Below are 8,659 nucleotides of genomic sequence, written 5' to 3'. Positions count from 1 at the left end.
AAAGGTACCTTTCTTGGCTGATCCCTTTCGCTTTATGGCGTGCTTGTTTGGGTTAGGCGTCAGCTAAGAATGCTCGGAGTGCGGATTAACTCCAGTCTCCTATCAGGTGTGTATTTCTCACTACTCTAGCTGTAGGATGGCTACTTCGGGCCGCGATGGGCTGAAAGGGGCCATGTGAGCCCAATAGGCCTACGAGCCCAATTGGATAAGTTGTTTGGTTGTGTAGTAAATATTGGACTAGGCTAGGTGAATCTCATATCTGTGGCTAGATTTGGGCTAAAAGGGCCACACGAGCGTGTGGGCCCATTTGGGCCGAGAAGGGCTCTAGGCCCATTTGTATTGTTATCCCTGTTTAGAATACTTTAGTTTACCAAATTATTGAAACACCCCCAGATATAAAATTACCAAAGTACCCCCGGTTTATAAAATTACCCAAATATCCTTGATTTGTAAAATTACCGAAATACCCTCAATTTGCAAGATTACTGAAATACCCTCGACTTGTAAAATTATCAAAGTACCCTCAAATTACAAAATTACTGTTTTACCCTCGATTTACAAAATTACTGTTTTACCCTCAATTGACAGAATTATCGTTTTACCCTCGATTGATAGAATTACTGTTTTACCCTCGATTTATAGAATTACTATTTTACCCTCAATTTACAAAATTACTGTTTTACCCTCGATTTACAAAATTACCGTTTTACCCTTGATTTATAAAATTACTATTTTACCCTCAATTTACAGAATTACTGTTTTACCCTCGATTTATAGAATTACTGTTTTACCCTCGATTTACAAAAATTACTGTTTTACCCTTGATTTACAGAATTCTCGTTTTACCCTTGATTGACAGAATTACTATTTTACCTTCGATTTACAAAATTACTGTTTTACCCTCGATTTACAAAATTACTGTTTTACCCTCGGTTTACAGAATTACCATTTTACCCTCAATTTATAAAATTTCCATTTTACCCCTAGGGTGTTAAATGATTATTTTGCCCTTGTGGGCAAGTGACTGACTTGGACTGTGTGGTTGACGGATTTGATTGTGAATATATGTTGGTGATATGAATGACTTAACTGTGACTGTTTGATTCAAGTATGGGCATGATATTTTGATTTTTTATGATGTATGCCATGACATGTATATCTGTTGCATGGGACACGGGTTTATATTGATGGAGGAAACGTCCTGGCAGCCTCGCTGCAATCTGGTGGCTTTGCCACATATATATATATATATATGTGACAACCCGAATTAGGGCCTAATCGGAATAGTGGTTTCGTGACCACAAATCCGAGATAGAAATAATTGTTTTATAATTATTTTGGGGTTTATGATATGATTTCATGATTGTGTGAAAATTTCGTGATGAAATTCTATGCCTAAAGTGCTTAAATTGAAAGTAGGGACTAAATCGAATAAGTTGCAAAATTTGCATCCCGGAAGTTTTTAGTATGAAATTGTTTTGGAATATTAATTAGGAGGTCTTAAATAGCAATTTGACCAATTTTAAGTTCATGGACAAAATTAGGACATGGAAGGAATTTTGAAAGTTTAGTAAGGGCATTTTGGTCATTTGGATATTAAATGAAATAAAATGGGAAAAATAACACAAAATTGATCATCATCCTCCTTAGTTGCTGCGAATTCTCCCTCTCTCCATAGCTAGGGTTTCTTCAATTTTCAAGCTCCATAGTAAGTGATTTCAAGCCCGTTTTAATGTTCTTTACGTTTTGGAATCCGGAAGCTCGATTAAGCTTATGCTAGTAATAATTTAACCTAGGGTTCATATTGGGAAAAATACCCATAGGTGAAATTTGTGTATTTTGATGTTTTATGATAGAATATGAGGTTTTAAATTATGTTAAATAACTTGTGCTACTCGGTTTTAAGTGAAAACGAGTAAAAGCAAGATAATCGGTAAAAATACCTATTGTTCATAACTATATGATAGAGTGAGAATTTGATGTTGTTGTAGAAGAGAAAATGTTCAGCATATCATAAAACATAAGAATAAGGGCTGAAATTAAATTCCGAGCCTAGGGGCAAAATTGTAATTTTGTAAAAGTTAGGGGCAAAATGTAATTTTTCCATGATGTGATTTTTGGATTGAAATAAATAGTATGAGTATTAAATGAGCTAAATGTGTTATTATAGATCAAGAAAGACGCGAATTGATCTCAAGCGGGGAAGGAAAAAGTTTTGGACTAAATTGCAAAATTTCCACATTTTGCACCAAGGTAAGTTTGTATGTAAATATTACAATAATTTCATGTACATTCTTATATTTCAGCCTATTATATAAATATACTAGCTGATGTTAAAATATAAATCGACTATTGGAAGAATGGAAATAAATATAGAGAGAGATCCGGTTGAACATTGGAGAGATCGAATGAAATAGAGGGCGTAGCTAGGTCACATGTATGATCTTGAGTGCACATCATGTGTACAAGAAAGCTACGAGACACCTGTAGTAGCTAGGTCACATGTGTGATACGAGATGTATCCCATGTAGACAAGAGAGCTACGTGAAAGATAAATGTAGCTAGGTCGCATGCGTGATTCCAAGTGAAGGACACCATGTAGACAAGAGAGCTACGAGACAAATCGGCTAGGTCGCATGAGTGGTACTAAGTGTTCACCATGTGTACAAGAGAGCCGAACTAAATGAAGTATGATGGTGGGGATGTGTCTTGAAACCATTAAATATCGAGGATTGATCCGAATTGTTCAACAGGATGGTTTTGTGGTGATATTGTGGTTTGGACCTACACTTTTGGTGAATGAAATGTGGTGAAAATGATTTGTGGTATATACATATATAAGATAAAATGAGGTTAGCATAAAGAATGTGTGAAAGAGTGAAATTAGCATTAAAACTGTTTTTAGATGGTAGCAGTGATGTGATTTTGAAAAATCACCAAAAATAGGAGGAATATAATTAGAAGTTGAATGAGATGTGAAATTAAAGTTTAATGAGTCTACTTTCATGTAAAAGAAACAGAGCAAGCAAAGGAATTCTATATTTTGAGATATTTACAATTGTATGTGACTTGCTCAGGATGAATACGTGATCCCCTGTTCCAACTTTGAAAAATCATTAAAAATTGTACAAAGCAAATTAAGAAATATAGTTTACATGCCTAAATTCCTTATTGAGACTAGTTTTAAATGAAATAGACTTCAGGGTTTTTGAATTGTGTACTGAGAGAAATTCAATTCGTAGTGAACAGAGGTCAGATCAGTCGAGCTGTGTAACAGGGAAACTTTAACTAATAAACTGTACTAATCGGCTGAACCAAAATTATAGAAAAAATTAGCAAAAATCTTTATGAGTCTAGATTCAGGAAATTTTACGGATTTGAATTTCGAGTTTTGTAACTCTAGTTATGATTTATTTAGTGAATATGACGCAATGAGACAGCTTAATCAAAGTGGAATGAATAGTCAAGTTAAAGTAGATATACTTGAATTGTTGTGTAAACATGTTAGATTCTTTAATTAGTATTTACATACTTACTTGCTAAGCTATAAGCTTACTTTGTTTCTCTCTTTTGTCTTATAGTGTCCTCCGGCTTGCTCAGGAGTTAAGGATCGTGAAGATCTACCCGCACTATCATACTTTAGGGTATTTGAACTAAACGTTTTGAATTATGGCATGTATAGTAGGCTTAATTATTTTGTTACGTGTAATATTTGTCTAGGTTTAAAATATTAGTTACAGTACTCGACCAGCTACTTTGTACAAGCCATTAAAGTTGGCTAATATTGTTCAAGACATAGGTTATACGATGCACTATCAAATTGGATGACATATTTATATCTCGGTTATGTTTAATGGTATGTGTTATGTTCTGGTAATACCTTGTATCCTGTTCCAGCGACGGTAACGGGTAAGGGGTGTTACAATATATATATATATATATATATCTGTTCTGGTGGCCTAGCCATAATATCTGTATCTGGTGACTTCGTCACAATATCTGGCAGCCTCGCTGCAATTTCTGTGGTGTGTAGCGGTTGGGTGGGTTGAGTAGTCTCCCCACATGGTGTAAGGTTGGTACGGGGGTGTATACGGCTGGATTGGGTTGGGATTGCATTCACATTCTGATTTTGATTCTGTTACTTGATACTGATTCTGATTTTGATTCATCACTGATTACGATTCGATTCGATTCTAGTTACGATAATGTTTCTTATTCGTAATGGGTTAAAGCCCATCTGCATGCTTGTCTCATTATAGTGGGCTAAGGCCCAATTGATACTAAAAGCGTAAGTAAGGTGGGGCCGGACTTTTAATTCTTTTATATGATTGATTGTTCCTTTTTATAGTAGGGATTTCACTGAGTTTTCGTAAACTCACCCGTTTATTAACCTTCGGTAATTTCCACCTTAGACGGATCGGAGTCTGCGAGGGGCTCGGAGGAAGCCACACACACTTGTTTATTTTATAGTTTTTATTATTACTTTTAAATGTTTTATGTGGGTTGTAGTAAAGCTGTTGTAATTTTCTGGATTTCAAATTTGAAATTTTACTTATTGTTATTATAATTGCTAGTATTAGAACACGGTTTTCCAAAGCAACTACTATTGTTCAAAACATCACGTATCCGCAATTGTTTTTAAATCAAGCTTCCGCAACTGCCAAGATTTTTACAAAGTTGTTAAGGATGTTATTCAGCTGAGGTTTCTAACAAGGTTTAAAAAGGGTATAAGTTTTTAATTATTAAGAAGGGTTTTTAATGGAAACATGGTTTTCGAAAAACACTTCAATGTGACATGCCAGATTCGAGCCAAACTTCCAGGCCGGATTTGGGGTGTTACACTAAAGGTGTCTAATTGTTATGAAATTTTAAATTGGAGGTCCTTAAATGGTAATTAGACTATTGGTTAAGTTGTTGGACAAAAATGGACATGGTTAGGTATGCTTCTAAAGTTTTTCATTAAGGGCATTTTAGTAATTTGGTAATTAAAAGAATTAAAAAGCCAAATTAAAAGCCAATTTTTGTCCATCTTCCTCCCATGGTCGAATTTTAAAAGAACAAACCATGGCTAGGGTTTTTCAAGCTCGATTGTAAGTCCGTTCTAGCCACATTTTTAATGATTTTTATGTTTTTGAAATCCTCGCAAGATCTATCTATTTCTACCACTAATTAAAGACAATCAAAGTCTAAAATTTTACCCATGATGAATATTTGTGTATTTTGATTTTTAATGGTAGATTATAAAAGTTTGATGTTTGATAAATGACTTTTGCTAAGTGATTTTCGATGAAAATGCCTAAAAGGACTTATTCGTAAAATTTATAAAATAAGTAGTAAAAGTGTGATTTAATGAAAAATGTAGGCTAGTATGAGTACAATAAAGATTTGTCTAGGCTTGGGCAATAAAAAAATTTGATGAAAATCATTTTACGAGCCTAAGGACTAAAATGTAAAAATGTCAAACTTTAAGGGAAAAAATGTAATTTTTCCATAATGTGATTTTGGACTGATTTGAATAGTATAATGATTAAATAATTTAAATGTGATAATATAGATTAAGAAAAATGAGGTTTAGAACTAGAACGGGGAAAAACAAGTATTTGACGGTTAGGCCCATTTTGCCATTTTTATGCTAAGGTACGTTCTTATGATTAATAAGCATTAAATTATATATGTATAAATGCTTAATTGATATAATTGTGGTAAATGCTATATTATTGAAATGAAATGTGAATGTTATTAAGTACGATACTACGAAAATGGCCGATAGAGATTCGATACAGAGAAAGTCCCGGTTGAACCTTACGAATAGATAGGATACAAATGTCATGACATTAGGGTTATTGAGATTACGTCTAAGACCATATCTGGGATATGGCATCGATATGAGACTTCATGTACGACCATAACTGGGCTATTGGCATAGATATGAGACTTTATGTAAGACCATAGCTGGGATATTGGCATCGATACGAAATTACATGTAAGACCATATAAGGGATATGGCATTGGTACGGTACTGTGTGTATGAGATTCCTGAGTATCCTTTAGTATTCCAAGTGGTTCAACGAGTAATTTAATGGGTATGTCAATGAAGTGAAAGAGCATGTAAGAATTACGAATTAGTACAGGTATGTACACAAAGTTTATAAGCATCGACTTCATGATATTGTGAATTCATAGTTTCCATGAGAATGTTTTTGTGAAAGCCTTGTGATTATTTGTCTATATTTGTGATGTATAAAATACATGGTAAATTCGGTTGGCGATTGTGTAATTGGTTTTCAAGCCAAATTGAGCTATGATATATCGTGTTTTATTCACCTAAGTTGCGATCTATCAGATATGAGAAAAAGAAAAAAATTGGTATAATTGCCTATTAAAATGATTATGGAAGTATGAAAAGATATGAACTTGGAACAATTGCAAAATGTTAAAATATATGCTTGAAATGTGAATACTCATATTTAATGTGCATGTTTACTATGAGTTTGAAATGACTTGTTAAGCACTATGATATGTTACGAAAGAGAGATTACTGTTGTTAGGCTAATGCCAAGATATGTTAAATTATGCTTATAAGTTAATAGAGTAAACATCGTGATTGAATAAAATTATAACTATGAGATTTATAGCAATTGGTATTATTTTGTGTTTAAATTGTTGAACTTGATAAATGTTTAATAAGAGTTGCTTATTATTTTCATGCAGACTTACTAAGCTATATAGCTTACCCCCTTTCTTTCCCATGTTTTATAGTGCCGTGAAGCTAGCTCGAGTTGGAGATCGCCGGAGATCCTATCACACTATCAAGCTATCAATTTTGGGTATTGTGGAATTCAAGTATTTTAAGATTATGGCATGTATAGGGACTTGGCCTTTTGGTCATATGTATCATTATGACTTTAGCCAATGCATTGGCTTGTAAAGGTCAAAGGCTTGTTGTGATATTTGGCCATGTAAATTGGCTTGCTTGGCTAACATGGTTGTAAGCCTAAGTATATTCATATATATGTCAATGCCTTTGGTGATATGATCATGGTATGCATGGTGAATGTGAATTGTTTGCAAATGTAATTTTTTGCATGAATATGAAATGTTTGGTAATGTGGCCTATTGATGAGATAAGGAATTTGAGTATAATTTGGTAACTAGATAGTAAGTGAAGGAAGTCTAATGAATATGAGATTTGTATGTTTGATTTAGGGCATGATAAATGTTGTGTGTATGATAAATATTGAGATGGCATTGGTATGTGATGTCCATAACTTTGAATGGTTTGGTTGATCTTACATACTTGAATTTGTGCCATGTGATGTTGTGTAGATGTGTGCAATTGAGGGTGGCAAAATGGCTTGGTAAATAGCCTTGTTTTTGTCCATACAGGTAGACACACGGGCGTGTGTCTAGGCCGTGTGTGACACACAGTCAGCCCCATGGGCGTGTGATCCGGCCGTGTGTCCCCTGCACTTAAATTGTTGCAAAATAGAATACTCAAAATTGATCACACGAGCAAAGACACGAGCGTGTGTCTCAGCAGTGTAAAGGACACGACCTTGGGACACGGTGTGTCCCAAGCCACGCAGGCGTGTAACTCTTGTTTTAGCAAAAATTTTCCAAGTGTCGTAAAATTTTCTAAAATTTTTGGTTCAGTCTTGAACTGTTTCCAAAGCATGTTTTGGGCCTCATAGACTCGTTAGGGACGATGTGATTGATTGTTAAAAATTTTTAATTTGGTGTCAAATTTACAAATCAGAATGTACGTTTGCTGTGTTTACGTTCGATAATGCCTTGTACCCTATTCTGGTGCCGAATAAGGGTAATGGGTGTTACATTTAATGGTATCAGAGCTATGGTTTAGTCGATTCTCGAGCTAACCTAGCATATGTGAGAGTCTAGCTATACATGCCACATATGACCTATGATAGTGTGATATCTCCTGACTCTGATGAAATTGTTTTGTTGAGACAAAGATGCTTTCCAACCAAGCTACTTTCGAAAAACGCTAAAAGTGATACTAAGATATTTGAAAATGTGTTTGTGATGAGTCGAAACTTGGAAAGGTATGAATAAGAGTTCATGATATATATGTGATGATTTACGAAATGAAATAACCATAAGTTGAGAAATATGGGTAAAATGTCATTGTTTTGGTTAAATATTATGTTTCGATGGATTATGGTGATTTAATGAAACGAAATGACAGTTTATATTGTGATAAGCATCCATGTTTGTTTGGCATTCATATGATGTTATGTGCATGACTTGTTTGATTGAGTGAATGCGATAAGTAAATTTACTCAAAATTCATGGAATGTATGTATAAGTGCACTTGTTTGAATTAGATAATCGGAAAGTTCTTGTAGCTTAAATATGTATGTTGATTTGGTTGAAGTGAATTATATGATTGTGATGATATTATGATGATGATGAATGTTAAGTCACATGTATGTATAAATGAAAGTCGAGTTAGAGGCTTTACGACCTTACCCCCTTATTAATGTGGTATTTTATAGCCAAATTTCACGAGATTTATGTTGAATGATCTCATAAGTGAGGGACTAAAGAGTTCAGTAGCGGAATAACTAATAATATGGTCAGATTTGAGAATAGTTTGGCAAGTGAATATAGATTTGGAAAAGATGCCAGGTTATTCTAA

This window comes from Gossypium arboreum, chromosome 1 (assembly GCF_025698485.1).
Source record: "Gossypium arboreum isolate Shixiya-1 chromosome 1, ASM2569848v2, whole genome shotgun sequence".
Classification (NCBI taxonomy): domain Eukaryota; kingdom Viridiplantae; phylum Streptophyta; class Magnoliopsida; order Malvales; family Malvaceae; genus Gossypium; species Gossypium arboreum.
The sequence above is the reverse complement of the archived record's forward strand: the minus strand, read 5'-3'. Positions refer to the sequence as shown.